Raw genomic sequence first — 18667 nt, forward strand, 5'->3', positions numbered from 1 at the left:
AGTAATAATAACGTTATTAACCGAGCTACTTAAAATAAACCACTTAAAAGAATAGTGCCTGAAACCAGAGCTGAATTTACTATGAAGCTGAGAAACTTGGAAACCTTCCTTTTCATCTCTCATTCCAAGCTTTGAGAGGTGCCCTTGTAATCCTTGCACAGACCCTTATCTTATCACAAATATGCAAAAACAAGACATTTATCCAGAATCAATTAAGGCAGCTGTCTCTTTCCATTATGATTCCCTCCTCAGCAATTTTCATTCATGTCTGGTGAAATGGAGAAGAACAGTCACTTTTCAGATTTAGCTTAAGTTGAGATGGATAGGCATTGACTTAGGTTTAGTGGAATTTTCATGTACAGTGGAGAAATTACTATCCTGGTGAAGGAAAGTATTCCAGAGTTATGCACTGTGTTTATTCACCCAGTGTCATGAAAAGAATGTAAAAGGTAAAAGCTTGTTTTGTAAGACAGATGAACATGTCCTGCAGCACCTGGCACTGGACATGTGTGGATAATACAGGAGAAACAAGTTCTTAAATACATGCAGGCAGAATCTAGCCTCTAGGCAATTCTTCCAAATCTTGTAGCTTTCACATGAATAAAATTGATCAAAATTTTCCCAAATAGTAATGTCATCCATTTAGTTTGCATGATATTATAAACGTGATGCTAAAAAAAGATTTTTCTAATATCAATAATAGTAAAAATTAATTCAGTTAGGCTTAAAGACTAAATTATCTATTTCCTCTATAGAAAATGATAATATATAATACACCTCATTTGAGGAGACAATTAAAGAGCATGAAGATAAAAGGAAAATAGTTCAGAGCTATTATGCATCAACTGACTAAAGATGTTTTATTTTTTTTTTCCCTAGGCATTCTAAGATTTATTTTCTCATCTTAAATGAATATTCACTTATATGTTTAAATTTACATAGAAATTTTAATATTCATTTTGTTAATGAGCCAACAAAATTTTTATAACTTTAAGTATCTATAAAACCTGGGCCTACCTGCCTAATTCATATTAGGTATCAAGTAATAAAATCACAAAGCCAATAAAAATGATATGAATACATAGACATACACACACACACACACACACACACACAAGAGTATACAGGAATGTTATGATGACCAATTTTTTAAATATACCTGAGAGTCCAGAGAAATTTGTAGCTCACAGAGTTAAAGACCAGACTCTACCACCACCATGTATAATTTTGAGATTCTCAGTTTCATGAAACCATTTGGCAAACATTTACTGAGCTCCCTTTAAGTGTTGGCTGGAATGAAAGTTGATCATTTCACTGTCTACATCACAAGGAACAGAGTATCTAGAGAGAAAGAGAGTTGCCATAAAACAAATGAATGACAATGATAAAAAAGAAAATAAATCAGGAAGGCAGCAACATTGCTATTTTATTATGTTTGAGTCCTTTGATTTTTATCATGCCTTCCTATTACTTTCTGAATGATGGTCATTCTCATGGCTTCCCTAAGAGAAATTACTCAATAAAGAGCAAGTGAGAGACATAGAGGCCTACGTAATTACACTGCCAAATATTTCCAGATATTACTAAGTCAAAGAGTATTTTGATAATGATGTACAATGAGTAAAGGAATAAACCAGAAGAAGAAAGTGAATATGAACATTTTCTGATTTTATCTTAAAAATTCTTATCAATAAGCCAACATAATATAGATAAGACTTTTAAAAACAAAGATCTAAGTGATAGAGCATTCACTTAGCATGTACAAGGGCCTGGGTTTGATCCTTTGGCGGGGGTAGGGGCGTGGGAGCTGGAGGTGGAAAGGGTGAGGAAAGGAGAAGGAGAATTTTAATTCTCTTTGTGTGCTTACAGATACTGATGGGTTTTAAAGCACCACATACCGACAGAAAAAAATTATTCATAATAGAATATAGATGTACATTTTAAGAGAGACAAGAGTGTTATAAAGAAAACTCATTTATAAAAGTTGGTTTATGGCTGAAGTTTTCTCCCACTACTTAAAAAGACAAAATGATCTGACAATAAACTAACAATTTATTATCCCTTGCACTCAATAAATGTATGTGTCTGGTAATAATGACTTATGTAAACATGAAGAAAAAATAATCAAGTTATGGAATAAAGATGAGATTCACAAAAGATAAAGCAAATAATGAAAACTATATAAAATATTTGGATTTTACAAAGAATTCTCCAGCCTTTAATTATATGTTTTGAATGTTAGGACTAGGGGATTATTAGTATTGGAACAGAAGAAAATTAAGTAGTAAATTATTTTGTTGGAGTTTCATTTTATAAAGGGATCTAGAGTTAAAAGAAAAAAATATGATAATTTACATAATAAAGTATATTAATATAAATCATTTACCACTTTAAAAGTTTTATTATGTAAATTTTATTTTATATTTTATATCCTGTTATATTTTCAACGATTCTCAAAAGTATATATTTAATAAATCTAATATAGACAGTATATATGTACATACTTGTATATATGCCTAAATGGATAATCTAGAAAGAGCTGGAAAGGTTAAAAATTAATAATTTTTCTTTGATCCTAAGTCAAATCTACCACTGAGAACCAAATAAGCTAATGAATATGCCAAAGGGAATGGCTTAGATGAGTACTGTCACTTTTCATGAGAAGCCTTTGGAAAATAATGTCACTAAAAGAAAGAGAAATTCAAACAAAAAATGTAACCACATAGGTTACCAAAAATTAATCAGGGATGAATTGATCCAGAGCATTGGCCTCTGACCTATCCATTGAATGTGATCTCTTTTCAGCTCTGTAAAAGCTGGTTACAAAACACATGAGAGGAAAATGTAGGGTGAGAATTAACACAGCCTAAACACACCAAAAATTTATGTGACACATTGAGACACATTCCACACTACTAAGAACTAAAAATGAAAAGCATGAGCTGAGGGTATGTCTCAGTGGGATAACATGCATTTAGAATGCATAAGGCCCTGGGTTCAGTCTCTAGCATTAACAAATCATATCAAAAAATAAAAATGGAAAACACTGTACTGGGAAGATATTTAAGCATGTCATCATAGAATACTTGGTGATTTTGAAAAATGGAGAAATCCAGAGAACATGAATCCCACTTACCACTCAAGAAATCTTACCCAACTAAATGGAAGTGGCTCTGCAGCAGTGGTCATAGAACACAACAGTAGCAAATAGAGGTGACAAAATCCATTTAATGATGTGACAATATTTTGCAGAGATAGCAATGTTCTCCAGTTATAGGTGTATATCACAGATGGGGTGGCACACAGCAGTCTCTAGCTCAAGTGTTGGCACTAAACACCATAGTAAAGTGCATTTAGGTTGCTCGGAGAACAGTAGATTTTATTAGTTAATATTATTAAAAGCAAGTGGAGTCAGAGAAGAATATGATAAAAATATTGTTTATTATAATTAATTTGTATGGGATTCAAAATTCCATGAAAAGTTTTGGAAAAATATTTAAGAAAAGGATTTGAAAATATATTACAACAGAGAAATCTGAATTCATTTTTGAAACAAGGTAAAAAATATCTAAGTGAAAAAAGATGGAGCTCAGAATGAAAAAATGGAGGTAACAAAAAAGTAACAAATTGTATAAGTCAAAGAAAAAGCTTTAGTAAATTTACATAAAATGAAGATAAAAAAGATAAAGTTTTAGTGAATTAACTTTAAGTTGAGGTAAGAAAAAGAATAGGAATAAATTGCAGTATCATACTGGATTCCTCATGGATTAATGAGTAAACTAATCTTTGACAAAGACTATACTTTCAGGGATCATTTCTATAGTTTGTTATTAATCTTTGACATATGTTTACTTTCTATTTCCATGGAATTATTGTTTTCCCAGTTGAAAATTATCCTTTAACACTTTTGGAGATGATGTTTCAAGATGCCCATTGGATTCACCTGATGGTCACAAGTACAATGTATCATCAGACAGCTGGAACTAATGGATAGCTTATGCTCCACAACATCTTTTCTTGATCTCCCAGAATTGAGTCACAAATATTAATAGAAATTTTAACTTTTTTGACCTTGTCTAGTAGTTCTTCCTCTCTGCTAATTTTGTGTTTTGTTTTAGTTTTTGGTTTGCACACAACAAATTATTCCCCACTGAGGGCAGCAAAGATTGAGGATTTGGTTTTATGGTTTGACCATTTAGTGATTTCTGAAAATAGATTTATAGAAGAGACTTATTTTCTGTTGGGTTAAAGCTAAAAATCTGCTTAACTTGTCATCTTTGTTTATTTTGAGCTCAAATAATTAAGGATGTCATGTCCACCAGAAAAGCTGATGTTTCTTACATAGCTGGACTTACAATGTACTATGTTCCAGTGTATCCTGTATCTCTTCTCCTGTAAGTCAAACAGTAGATTTTAAGATGTAAACTCTATTATGTGTCTGCCTGCAGTTCAGAAAGTACTTTCTCTTTATATTAGTGTCAGATATTTTTCTAATTCCAGATAATATCAATAATTAGATTACAGGCTACTTAAAGCAGCTCTGTTCTGATTGACATATATAGGAAAATGTATAAATTATTCCTAAAATTTCCAGGAAATAAGGAAATTTTAACATTTTAATGTTCTAGAGTATTAAAATTCTTACAAAAACTAACTCAGGAATGGTTTAAGGATACAAGTTTCTAAACATAAGGTATTCATTCTTGTTAAACTTAGAGCAAATCTGGCAAAGATGATGAGTTTAATAATTTTGGTTTAACAACTATGCCTTCACTCTGATAGAGTTTTCAAGATTTCGCTGTTTTCAGCATAATACCAGCATAGATTTTCTATGTAGACTTGCTTTTCTTAATCAGTTTTTGCTTTCTAATGATCAAATAAGAGAACTTACTCCTACATAATGTTTAAGATTATAAAAATGTAAATTTGTGTTCAATTAATTGAATCATTATTTTGACACTTTTGATTTGAACACTAGTTATCTTTTGTATTATGTCAACTTGAAGATAATTCCAAAAATCTTTTCAGAACCTTGAAATCTTGAATTGATTTAAAGTTAATTTATGGATAATCACTGGATACCTAAATTTCTAAGTGAGATTAAATCTTCAGACAACCATAATTTAATATAAGTATTTTATTTATTTTTCTATGAGTAGAAATGTTACATCTTTGGATGATGTTAATTAATGCTAATTTGCCACTTTAAGAAGGCACAAAAGGAATGTGTGGTTATAAAAAATTATTATGCATTTATTTTCAGTAGCTTTGCTAATTGGTTAAAAAGCTTCCATAAGTTTATAGTTTACTCCCCCCCTTACTCACTTACTTTTGTTAAAACTTATAATTAACATGAATAATTGACAGCATATAATATAATGAGAATCCAGTGGTTTTATACCTCAAGGAAAATATTAATTTGTCTTAAAGCTGGTGATCTAAAACTTTTGATCTTTGGATACCTTCACAGAATCATGAACTAGTGATGACCCCCAAGAGCTTCTATTTAAGTGAGTTGGAGTTATGAATATAGAAATTAAAACCAATAATTTCTGAAAAGGTTTGTTTATTCAAGGATAGCAAGGGTGAATTCATCACACATGAAAATAAATAACATCTCTATATAATTATAAAACTTGTTTAAACCTGGTTGACTGTTTAAGAGCTATCCTAATGTAAAGTGTCAGTTTGTTGTAGAATATAAAATGCTAATAAAGGACAAAACTTTGAACTTTATTTGACTTGGATCCTAATAATTAAGTCTGAAAAGTGTTAGTATTTTAGCAGGATGCTCAATTTTAATTAGTTCATTTCCAGTTTATATTTCACCTACAATATGAAAAGTACTTCTTTACCTTCTATATAATCACCTAGATTATAAAATTATGCTTTTGCCAAAATAACTTTCTGTGCCTTAAGTTAACTCTATTATGTCCTCAATGATTTAAGTGGAGGGGGATTCCCACTTATCAAAAAGGTTCTTCCAAAAGGGTCTTTACAATCCTATTCTCAAAGATTTTTTTAAGGGTGTTATTGCCATTTTAAATCATTAACCAAGCTATTTCTCAGCTACCCACAATCCTACCATAACCAAATATCCAAATCTCTTTTTAAATTTTTTTTTATTTTTCCCTTCCAAAAATCAGATCCTAAACATAGAAATATAACTTTTCAGCATACTTAAATCTGAAGTTTCCCTGAGATTCTCTGAAAAAAATCACAGAGATCTGTTCTTTCACTTCTTAAACTGAGAGGCTACAATTGTCTGGTCAAGTTTGTTTGAGACTTGCTTGGAAAGTATTGTCAAATCAAAAAAGACAGTAAGCCTTTTGTATGTTAACCTTATATTTTTAAAATTTTATTAATATAAATATTTCAGAAATTGTATGCTTTATGCAAAGTATTTGAATATTTATTAATGTCCTTGCTTTCAGTACTATGTTTTAACCTCAGAGGAAAACATTAAAATTCTTATGAAGTAGTTTTCTCAGTTTTTCCTGTATTTATCAGAATTATGAAAAAGCTTTATTTTTTCGTAATTTGAAGTTATAAGTCATAGTTTCAGTTCACTTAAATAAGATAATATTCATTAATTTCTTTAAAAAAGAAAAAGATCAGTCTTCTTCTATAAGGAAGGATGGTCCTCAAAAACTTGAGGAAAAAATCTGCATTAGGTCTTTAAAACTATTAAAACTTTAAAGATTAGGATATTGGTTACACACTATGAGCCATTATATTGCCTAGATCACTTTAGACTATATCACCGACCTACATCAAGATCTCTAGAACTTTTTAGTGAAGAAGCAGATGGGTCCAGGAAATGCTAAGCCTGGATTCAACAGAACAAGAGTTAATTACACAGGATCCAATGAACTGATGAGAAAACTTAAGCTTTCTGAAAGCCAGAGCAATTGAGTAAACTTTTTTTGCAACTGAAATAAAATATATGACATAATATCTGACTCTCATTGATCACCAAATTCATAAACTTACTACTTCTCACTTTTTATGGCAATCCAGTTATCTGCATAGAGTCAATAAGAATGTTTTTCTTTTGATCGGAATATAATAGAACAAAAGGACTGTAAAACTGTGGCTTTATGTGGAGTGTAATACTTGAGAAGAATACTCTTTTACTCAGACAGGACAAGCTGCCTTTGAAAAATAAAATTCTGCTTTATAATGGAGCCAAAGCCTATAAGACTCTCCCAGGAAAACAGTCTTGTAGCTCCTTTGCAAGATCCTAGCCCAGCTGTCCAGACATACAGGAAGGTCACTACCCAGCTAGGTCAGGAGCCTTAGAAAATGTAGTAGTACTTTGAAAAGAGAGAAAACCATCCAAATTTAGAATTACCTGGGTGAATTGTGGAGAGAATAACTAGGGCAGTTTCCTAGCCCCAGAATGTAAACTACAAAAGTATTTCTAGGACAAATCTGAGATTACTCACAAAAATTTCCAGACAGAAGGTAATCTTGTGGTATTTGTAACTATTCAATACTATATGGCTCTTGATTTGCCAAAGAAAAAACAAAAACCTTGAAAAGGCCTATATGGTAAATTAATACTCTAACTGCACTTAATTAAATAATCAAACCAAACCTGGTAAAACCAGTCTTATTTGGTAATCAAAAAGTGAGATTATTATAGTTACAAAGTGGGGAGAGACTTTCCAGAAAAATTATGAAAGATTTTTGCCCTGTACCAAGATTACAAGAAGTCTTCAGGAGAAAATTGTCTAGAGCACACTTTTCGGTTTGTCTGACACTTTGGGTGTTCACACTTTTCCTAGTATTTGGCTATTTTATTACTCTGCAGATGACAGAAAACCAATAATAATATGAATGATTCTGATTATTGTGGAATGAAACTGATTATTGTGGTTATAGACAAGTTTTGCAAGTTTTAGAACTAAGCAATTTTTTAAAAAACATTCATGGTAGGCCCATATAGATGTCTCTGCTATTTGGATTCTCCTGCAAACCGGTTGCAAGGTCTTATATGTTAACCATTATTTAATAAATGTAATGAAATTGTTCACATGTGCCTGTTTAAAAAACAAGAAGTAGATTAGGATAAATAGAAATTATAGGTGCATAAGTGCAAAAAAAAAAAAGTAAATATACTGCTTGCCAGCCTCCAAAACTGAAAAATAAATTTCTTTTAGATGATGCTTTGTTATAGCAAACCAAAATATGACACATGTAATCCCATCCATTAGAGATACTTTTATTGCTTTGTGTAATTTTTATATGCATATGGTAAGTTTTTAATTTTTATTTTAAAATGCATTATACTATGTGTTCTTTAACAGTCATTTTTATTAGACATTTTACAAAAAAAATTCTAGCCTATTTACTATTCTTCTAAAAAACAATTTGGGATGGCTGCATGATACTATATTTAGAAATATACCATACTTTATTTAACCAATATTCTTGTTAATAGGCATTTAAATTGCTTATACTTTCTAAATTCTGTCATGGATATAATTATGGCTACATCTTGGGCATGATTATAATTATTTCTTTCAGATAAATTTCTAATCTAAATATAGTAAGTGAAAGTGAACAAAAAATTTTAGTGCTTTTCACCTGTAAAGTGTTAGGTCTCCAACCCCAATTGAGTCCACCAATCTGCATTATAATTAATATATATTCGTGTGTGTGTATGTGTGTGTGTGTGTGTGTGTGTGTGTGTGTGTGTGTGTGTGTGATTTTGTTACCAGTCCTCTGTTCAGTTTTTGGAAGTATTTAGAATCATAACCACTCTTTTCAAATATTTAACTATATTCAGTCTCAGTCACCTAGCTCTATATCCTTCTTGAGAGAGAAAATAGAACACATTAGAAAATTCTTTTGCTTCCCTTACCTGAAATTATTTTACATACTTACTTTTATTACCAACTATTCTTTTCACCTTCCCTCTGGTTAAAATGAAAATCCTCCTCCTAGGGCTGGGGATATAACTCAGTAGAGTGATTTCCTCTCAAGCACTAAGGCCCTGGGTTCAATCCCTGGCACCATAAAAAAAAAAAAAAAGAAAAGAAAAGAAAAGAAAATTCTCCTCCTAAATATGGGATCCCATCCTTCTATGATTCTCAGAATACCTGTATGTTTTCTCATTTATCTCTTCTTGTCTCAGCATCCTTTTCTACTAATTCTTTCACAACATCCCCTAAATAAAAACCGTTAACCCACAGTCCAACTACCACCTTATTCTTCTCCCTCAAGAGCCAAACTCCTCCCCAGTGTTGCCACTCCTCATTGTCTTCATTTTCTCATCTCGATTCATTGTGCTATCGATCTGACTCATCTTCTTCACATCTACTAGTCTTGTCAAGTCATGAGTTTACCAGTAATTCTGATGGGAACATATCACCTAGTCCTAATTTTATTTGCTTTCTTATTTTCTTTCTTTTTATTTATTACAATTCTTATTACACATATAAAGCACAATTTTTGTATCTCTCTATATAAAGTATGTTCACGTCAATTTATGCCGTTACACATGTACTTTTTTTGCATTACAATTCTTTTTTAATATTTTTTTAGTTGTTGATAGACCTTTATTTTATTCATTCATACATGGTGCTGAAAATCGAACCCAGTGTCTCACACATATCAGGCAAATGCTCTACCACTGAGCCACAATCCCATCCCCTGCATTACAATTCTTAATACACATATATTATTTGCTTTCTTTTGCAACGTTTTACACTTTTGATTACTTTTTCTTTGAAACAACCTTTTTTTTTCAAGTTGATAAAAATATACTATATTCCTCTTAGCTTTTTGACCCCCTGATTGTTCTCAATTAGATGGATTCTCTTATCCATGCTTTAAAATTAGCTGTTTTGCAAGTTCTGCAACTGGCTCTTTTCTCTTGCCTTCTCTTTATTTTATTTTGTTTTGTTTCCCTCTTCCTATACAACATACTCCCTCTAAAAATATCATCCATATGCATGAGCTCTATGATTATCAATCACATCTTTATCCCTGAGCTATAGTCCTACCTATCTAACCTTTTCCAGGTAACCACTATAACTTTCAATTATGTTCTCTCAGCCCTAGTTTTCTTATCTGTGAAATGGAAGTAAAGATCATATCTCTTCCATAAGTCACTGTAAAGTGTCAGTGAGATAATTCAAACATTTTAGTGCAGTTGCTAGCAGAAAAGAAGTACTTAAGTATTATTTATTTCTTATCTCTGGTGTATTTGAAATAATGTGTACAAGACACCACAAAAAAAATCAGATTAATTAGTTGGGAGAAAGCTCTTCATAAATATAAAAATTAATAACACCAAAAGTGGATTGATTTGTACACAGAAGACTGTATCATTTAAGGTGGTACTAGTTGCAATAAGAAAAGAACCTGAAATTTTTAATGGATTAACCCAACAGAATTTTGTTTTTTACACAGGCTTTGCCCCATTCATTTATTCAGGGATCCTGACAGACACAAATTTTGTACCATACAGTTTACCTTCCAGAGTTTTGCAGCTGCCATTTTTCACAAATATTTTGCCACTGCATATCTTCAGTCTCAACTTTCCAGTTTCTGACACAAATTTTCTTGCTACCTATTGACTTTGTAGTAAGCCAGAATATAACTCTTAGAATGTTGTTTTGTTTGTTATTATAGCTCTGCTAAGAACAATTATGTGCTACAGGAACATAGCTGCTTAAAGGATAAGTGCCAAAATTTCAGTTGCTCAAAACAGTGACCATATCAAATCAACTTCAATTTATGTAATATATTCCTTGATTTCTTAATACATTTTAAGTCAGAAGAGTGTATTTTTGTAAGTAAATAGTAACCAGCCACATGACTTCGGTGAAGTCCTTTAATTTTTCCTGTATCCAAAATTTAAATCTGCAAAACAAAGAGAGTCGCTGTGGACTCAGTTCTTTAGAAGATCTCTGTAATTTGATTAACTTAACACCATATCAGGATATTTAGTGCAACTGCACTAAAAGGTTTGAATTATCTCACTGACACTTTACTTTCACTGAAACCAAGAGGATATGAAGAATATGTGTATGTCTAGAAATAATCAATGTGAACACTAATATTTAAGCGTTCGTAAATGAAGAAAGGATGGGCAAGCTACAAAAAAACAAAGCTTAACAAACACCCTTCAGGACTTCTGTGAAAGGCAGTCTTAGGACAACACCACCGGTCTCCTCTGCAGGTACTAAGGGCCTGTGAGTATGAGGCTAGGCTAGTGCACTTCTCCTAACAAACAGAATGTGGTATAAAGGATGAGATGTCACTTCTGAGTTCTGTTACCTTAAAAGACAACAACCTCTCTCTCTCAAGCTGCCATGTTCTAAGTAGCTCCAAGAAGGAGTTCAAATGCCAAGGAACTGATCCCTCCAGTTAGCTTTCAATGAGGACCTGAGATCTGCCCATGGCAGCACAAGTCAGCTCAGAGACAGATCCCAACTCAATCAGGCCTTGAGATGACCTCTGACCTCACTAGGAACATTTCTGAACCCTGCCAGAGAGTCTAAGACTGAGAACTCAACCTACAGAAAGTGTGATACAATGAATATCTGATGCCTTAAGACTCTGTTTGCTGGTAATTTGTTATGCAGCAATAGATAAAGAACACAACAACACAATATCTAATTGGTAGACAACAAGGATATTTTCTTTCAAAAGATGATAGTCATTAAAGAGAGTACCTCACTTCTGGAAGGAAAAGATCAAAAAAGAGCTGCTTAATTATCTTCTCATATTTCCTTTCAGAAAAGAACTGGACTGCTAAATCAAGAATTTTCCTCTCTTGTTTTTGCCTTTTTAGCTTTTAGAATATTTAAATTGTGCCTAGTTGTCCCTTACCCCTTGTCATGATAATACACTAAATACTTCCTAACAGTATCTTTTCCATCAGTTTTTATTTATGTATTTATATATTTTTCTAAATTATTTGTTGTTGCATTACAGTTGTAATTAATGACAGGACTTGTTGTTACACATTTGTACATGCACACAATTATTATAATATAATTTGGCCAAAATCACTCTCCAGCACTTCCCCCTCTCTCCCTCCTTTAGTTTTTAAAAATATGTTTTAATGATATGCTATAAGTAAAATCCATATTGATCATAGAAAGTTTAGGAAATTCAGAAATGTTAGCAAGGAAATAAAACTCCATTAGACTATTAAACTGCTGCTGTATATCCTTCAAGGGGCTATTTTATTATATATTTCGTTAAATACTTCAGTTTTAAACAATTTAGCAATAATAGTACATATATAGTCTTTTCTATATGGTAAATATTTTTCTAAGTACTTCATATATATTAACCTATTAACCCAATCTTCACAAGGACCCTTTATTACTATCCCTGGGATACAGATAAGTAAACTGAGGCCCAGTATATCTACATTCACACACATACACACATTGTTTTTCTTATCAACCACTAGATTGTAACTTTCTAACATGTCACTAAGCATATCTCCTTTCTTCACATTCTAAAAAATGCTGTCAAGCTTTCCCATGTCCATAGGTTTGAATAAATGATGAAAGACCACTAGATGACATATCTTTAATAACTACTTTCAAACACACACATACATACACACACTCGCGCGTGCACACACACATACATCTCTTTCATCTCTACATAAGGCCAGTCCAGAGGTCAGCATTTATCAGAGGATCCCCTGGGGTTCAGTGCTGGAGAAGGGCATAGATCTCTGTTAATGTCCCATTCAGTATGATGAGGATGAAAGGGGCGATTCTGAGGTATCCACTGACTCATTCTTCTAGCACCTTAAGTTACGTCCTCTCACACTTTATGAGGTCTGGAAAACACATGGGCATAATGTCCTTATTAAGTTCAGCGAATAATAGAGGAGCCAGACGGTGATTTAAAGCCCAAGATGTAGAATATTCAGAGATCTGGTATTCATCTCAATCGCCAGACTCAAGAATCAGTGAAATGTCAAATCATGCTACATTTTAAAATAACTGCTACAACTCTGAATTGAATGAAATTTACCAAATACAATGATTATACTGTATTCTATACCTTGTGATAAAACATTAAATATATTTGATATACGCAACTGTTTGTGATTATAATATTTTTGCCATCTTGATTCATGGATAATACAAGAAAAATCCACATTCTTGTATTCTTATAAGCAAACATTGGATTTAATGATCTCTCAAATATTCTATAATAACTTCACAATATATTAATATATTATTCTACATATTTGTGTGGCACTCTGTTAATATAGTTTGACTAGTCTATCTATACATTAAATGTCCCTTCAAATTTAGTGTCTGTGAAATAGAAAATTGTCTGTCTTATAATTACTATATCTCCAATGCCTCAAATAATTTATGCCAGGTACTATATATATATAAAACACATGCATGTGACTACATACACTAAATAAGTAAATGATTTACAGAGAGGTTAAGTAACTTACTTGAATTCATACAACTAGCATCCAGGGGTTTGAATTCAAGATTATTCCTACAACAGTTCCCTACCACTACTGTTAGCAGCAAGTGAGAAGGAAAAGAGGAGAGTGAAACCTAGAGCTCTGGAACTCACAGAGTTGCTCAGGTCTGCATAACAGATGTGCCATCAGGAAACATGTTCAGTCACAGAATTTGGAAAGTGTACTGATGATCCATGTCTTTATCTGCTTATATTTCAGGTGTGTGCGAGTGTGTATATGTGTGTGTGTGTGTGTGTGTGTGTGTTATACCATGGTTGTGACTTTGTGACTTTGTGAAGAATGGATTTCACAGCTCATTCATACTCATTACTTAGGAGCTAAATATAGAGCCTTCAACACAACAGAGATTCACTGAAGCTCTAATTGAATTAGAGAATGGCCGTATGTTAGATGCACAACTAACTTTTAGAAATAATATACTTTTTATTGAACAAAGCAGAATATTAAGATATATCTACAAACATATGTATGTACACATGTACAGGTTGATTTGATCTACCGCTAACAGCACCCAACATCAAACAAACCTAAAAGACTACAAAATGATTATCCTTCCTATTTTTTAATATAGATGAAAGAATTAAAGTCAAACCAGATTATCCAAAATAAAATAAATACCTGAATTGAGGTAAAATTGAGAGTGATGGGCATGAATCTTGAAGTAGGTATAAAAGACAACTTGAAATACAAATAGTAGGGGAAAAGTGAACCAAATTAAATGACATACGGGCCAGGTCACAGGAATAGCTTGGATAAGAAGTTAACATCAGTATAAACCACAACTCATTCTACTGGACTTTCCAGATTCTTAATATGCATGTGAGTGTGTACATACATGCCGCAGTCCGGCTGCAGCAAAATAACGGGGGGGGGGGGGGGTGAGGAGCAACTTGTGTACATTGACACAGCAGGAGTGGGAGCCGTTTATTGTAGCACCGGAGGGGTATATATACATTCCACACAGCTTATCTTAATTAACATAAACTAGATACAGCAGTCAACCAATAAGGAATCTCCACACTTAATGGCTTGCTGACGTTACTTCACAAACCACTCCCTCTGGCAAAATGCCAGGCGCCATCCTGACTTGTTTAGAGACCCTAACACATACATGTTCAGATTCAGGAGTATGTAAGAGACAGGTGAAAAAAAAAAAGGCTTATATTTAGAACTGGGCAAGTTGGCTAGTTTAATAAGATTTCTTTATGTAGCTCTGGCATTCAGAAGGAAAGTTCCAGTCTGAGAAGCTAGAAAACAGTTTATCAAATGAAACTCTCCAGTGCTAAAGGATCAGAGATGTCCAGATATGTTGTCAATTACAAAAGAGCAAAGCAGCCCTCCCAGATACTCCAGGTGGGATGCAGAGAAAGGACTTGTTCCGTGGATCAAGACAGAAGTCATGAGCTTAAATAAGAAAACAGGGCAATGCCAAATTTGAAGCAAACTTGATGAAATCTTTAATTTCCCTACTTCTCTTTCATCCTTTTTTATTCTCTTTCTCATCTTTTTCTCTTTTTATTTCTTACCTTCAATAGGAAAGTGAGGTGTTATATAAATTAAGGTCATACATGACAAAAGTGCAACATCATTTATACAATGACAGCAGAAAAATAATGATGGGAACAATAATCATCCCAGACAACGAAGGCTCAGGAAGCTATTGCTTTGTGCACAAAAGCACATGCTTATCTTTCAGGCATTCAAAGCAAAAGGGAACATAATGGAATACACCACTCTCAATAGCTAATAAGGCAGAAAACCAAATCATCAGGAAATAGATATTTCCCCAGCTCTGAAAACTGAGGAGTAATGTTGCATTGGTCTACTTGGGAATTTTTTGAATCACAATATTGTGATAAGGTCTTTAAGAAAGAAAAGAACCCCAAAGATATAAAGAAACTTTGGATAAATAATGAATTCATAGAAATAAGATAGAAGAAAATCAGCAAATGCAAGACTTACAAAACTAAAGGAGACAGGCAGAAATAAATAATCACAAAAGGTAAGGAAGCACAAAAAATGATAAAAGAGCTAGAATCATTTTCACAATTGACCTGGACATACCAAATATGGATGTAACAATGACATAAAATTCAAAGAACCAATATTAAGATAAATGTCTATATTTTCTCCAGGAATGTATTTGTCATTTCATATAGGTCTCTCAAGCAGGAATAATTATGATTCAGAATTCTTTTTAATGTAGTGGCTTACTTAATTAAAAATGTAAATTATTTTATAGAAATCTATGTTATTCTCCCCCCCTCCAAACCCGCTCCCCATCTTTCTCTCTCAGTAATAAGTTTTGAACACAGCATTGCTATACCACTGAGATGAATCCTCACCCCCTTTTTAAAAAATTTTTTTTTAATTTTATTTTTTAGTTTTTTATTTTTATTGGTTGTTCACAACATTACAAAGCTCTTGACATATCATATTTCATACATTAGATTGAAGTGGGTTATGAACTCCCAATTTTACCCCAAATGCAGATTGCAGAATCACGTCGGTTACACATCCACAATTTTACATAATGCCCAATTAGTAATTGTTGTATTCTGCTAAAATTTTTTATTTTGACAGGGTCTTGCTAAATCTCCCAGTCTGGCCTTGAACCTGTGGTCTTCTTGCCTCAGACTACTGAGAATCTGCAATTGCAGGAATATGACATTGGGCCCTGTTCCTCATGTTATGTTTTAATATAATGTTTAAAAGACTTGCTCCATTATAATGCCATATTGTAATGTACAGTTGATCTTTTGCTTACATGAAGATGTAGAAAAAACATTTTTTTGAAATTAGATTAGATTTTGAAATTAGACTTAAGTTTGAATTGAGCTCTGAAACTTGTTTGCTGTTTGACCTTGAGTAATTTAGCCAGCCACTCGGCTCTTAGACTTTTCTTTACTTATAATGTTGAGTAGTCATAAGCAACATGATGCTTTGTTCAAGGACTGCACATACCGTGGTTGTTACTTAAGATTATATCATATAGTGACATCATAGTCATGATGTTCACACAAAGGTGAACTTGCGTAGTGACATTTCTCTTACAATATATCCCATTTTTATCATTAAGTGACCTATGACAGAAAAATAACTCCTTTTATCTCTGAGTAGTTGTCCACTATTTAGTGTATATAATTTCCCCAATGAGACAATTATTTGATAAATAATGTGATTCTACTCTATTCTGCTCTGATGGAGTTTGGGCACTATATCTTGAATAGATAAATAAAATGTACACATGCCAATTAGTAAAAAAAAGAAACCTTCAGAGTAAAGAAATTCCCAAACATTTGTACAATGAAAACAACATTAAGAACAGAACCCTATGTCTGTAGTTTTTAAATTGTTTCAAATTCAATAGTTCATTGAATAGCTAATCAATATGAAAGGCATTACTCTGCACTGAATTGTAACATACTTCCTCATCAATCTGGAATACAGACATATATATGTTAGTCAAGTTCTAAGGAAAACACAGACTGTTGAAGGTAGAAAATATGAAAAGTTTTATAGTTGTCCAGAAAAGTTAAGGAAATAACCAGAAAAGGCTTCTATTCACTTGTATATTTAAATATTCTGCATAATACTGAATGTATACATAGAACTGTATACATTATTGTATTTTTTTCCTTCCGTGAAACAATATTTCCTCTCAAAAGAAAGTTTCAGTGATCTTTCTATCCTAAGAAATTCATAAGTACCAAGATTCTTCAGTACAAATAAGCAATATTTATACCCTTGCAAGTTTAACTTCAGTTTTCCCAAATCAAATTGAAAATTTGATCTCTCCTTTTCTAATAAATACAAATCAAATTTAGTCATTCTCTTATCCTTGCTCTACCACCTGAGACCCACCAGTTTTCATAGAGTTCTCTTTTTTTTCATTTTCATTAAAACAAATCTCTGTAATATGGCAACCACACTAGTTTAGTTCTATAAAAATATTTTATGTTTTTTCCAGATTTATTTTGTTAAACAGAAGATATTTCAATATTATGGTTTAGCTGCAGCTATCAGCAAATTTTTTTCTTCTAGTTGTTTAAGGAGGTTTTTTTAAAAAAGAAGTTCAAAACACTATGTCTCTTGATATTTGTAATAACTTCCTGACAGACCATGGAACTCTCCAGTGGACCAAGGTGGGCTACAGAAAAATAGCTCCTCCTGTTCAATTGCCAAAAGCTTCTCACAGTTCTGAAAAATGGTGAAAGTTTGGAGTCAGGCAGCTAATTCAAAGATTGTGTGGCCTATTGAAGAAGTATTCTGGATTTGAAGAATCAAGCATTCAAGTGTAAAAAAATAACACATTCTAGGGATGTCACACAAGCCTATTTAACCAAAGCAATGAAAAACTAGTTCTAATGGAAAATAAAAATAATATTTTTAGCCATCCATATGTTCAACAAATCTCTATTGAATATTACTGTATACCAAGCCCTGTTTTACTTGGTAAAGAAACATAAATGACCAAATCAGACAAAAGTTGTCAACCTCAAGGAACTCAAATTCTGATGGGAAGAGACAGTTGTAATCCAGGGCTAACTTATCTATTATGAACAGTGGACACGGAAAGGCCTATGATACCCCAGGCACTCATAAAAAAAATTATTTTTATTTTATTTTGAAACTAGAAGAAAAAAACACAAATATTATGATGATACATCATCCTGGATTATATTTGTCTTTTACCACTGCATCCATAAAGTGTAATCTTAAATTCTATTTTTTATAGCACCAGGCCTATGGAGGTCATATTGTGGACCTGTAAAAAGCACAGTGAATGAGTAAATATATAGTACTTTAGAAAGTGAGAAGTTCTATGGAAGGAAAAAAAAAAACATGTGTGATAAGAGTGTGGGGTAAGGTTGTTTGCAATTTTAAATAGTGTTAGAGAAAGCCTCACTGTGAATGTTTGTTTATAAGGTAGTAAGAGCCAGGTAGATCTCTGGGTGATTGGCTTCCCAGGTACAGATGTGAGCATATGCATGGCCTTGCAATAGGGGTATAACTGGAAAGTGAAAGGAGTAACAAGGAGCCATTACAGCTGCAACCAAGTGGTCTCTGGGGAGAGAAGCTGAAGGTGAGGTCACACAGGTGACAGGAGTCAGATGATACAGGACTTCGGAGTCCACCTGAACTTTATTCTCAGTGAGATAGGGAGCAATTGGA

The 18667-nt window shown here is 32.7% G+C and overlaps 1 pseudogene; it reads left to right on the plus strand.

Annotated features, from left to right (window-relative positions):
* The first annotated feature begins 3792 nt into the window (after positions 1-3792).
* On the plus strand, positions 3793-3868 carry LOC120892446 (small nucleolar RNA U3; annotated as a pseudogene).
* Positions 3869-18667: the final 14799 nt, after the last annotated feature.

This window comes from Ictidomys tridecemlineatus, chromosome 9, assembly GCF_052094955.1.
Source record: "Ictidomys tridecemlineatus isolate mIctTri1 chromosome 9, mIctTri1.hap1, whole genome shotgun sequence".
In the NCBI taxonomy this organism is placed as follows: Eukaryota; Metazoa; Chordata; class Mammalia; order Rodentia; family Sciuridae; genus Ictidomys; species Ictidomys tridecemlineatus.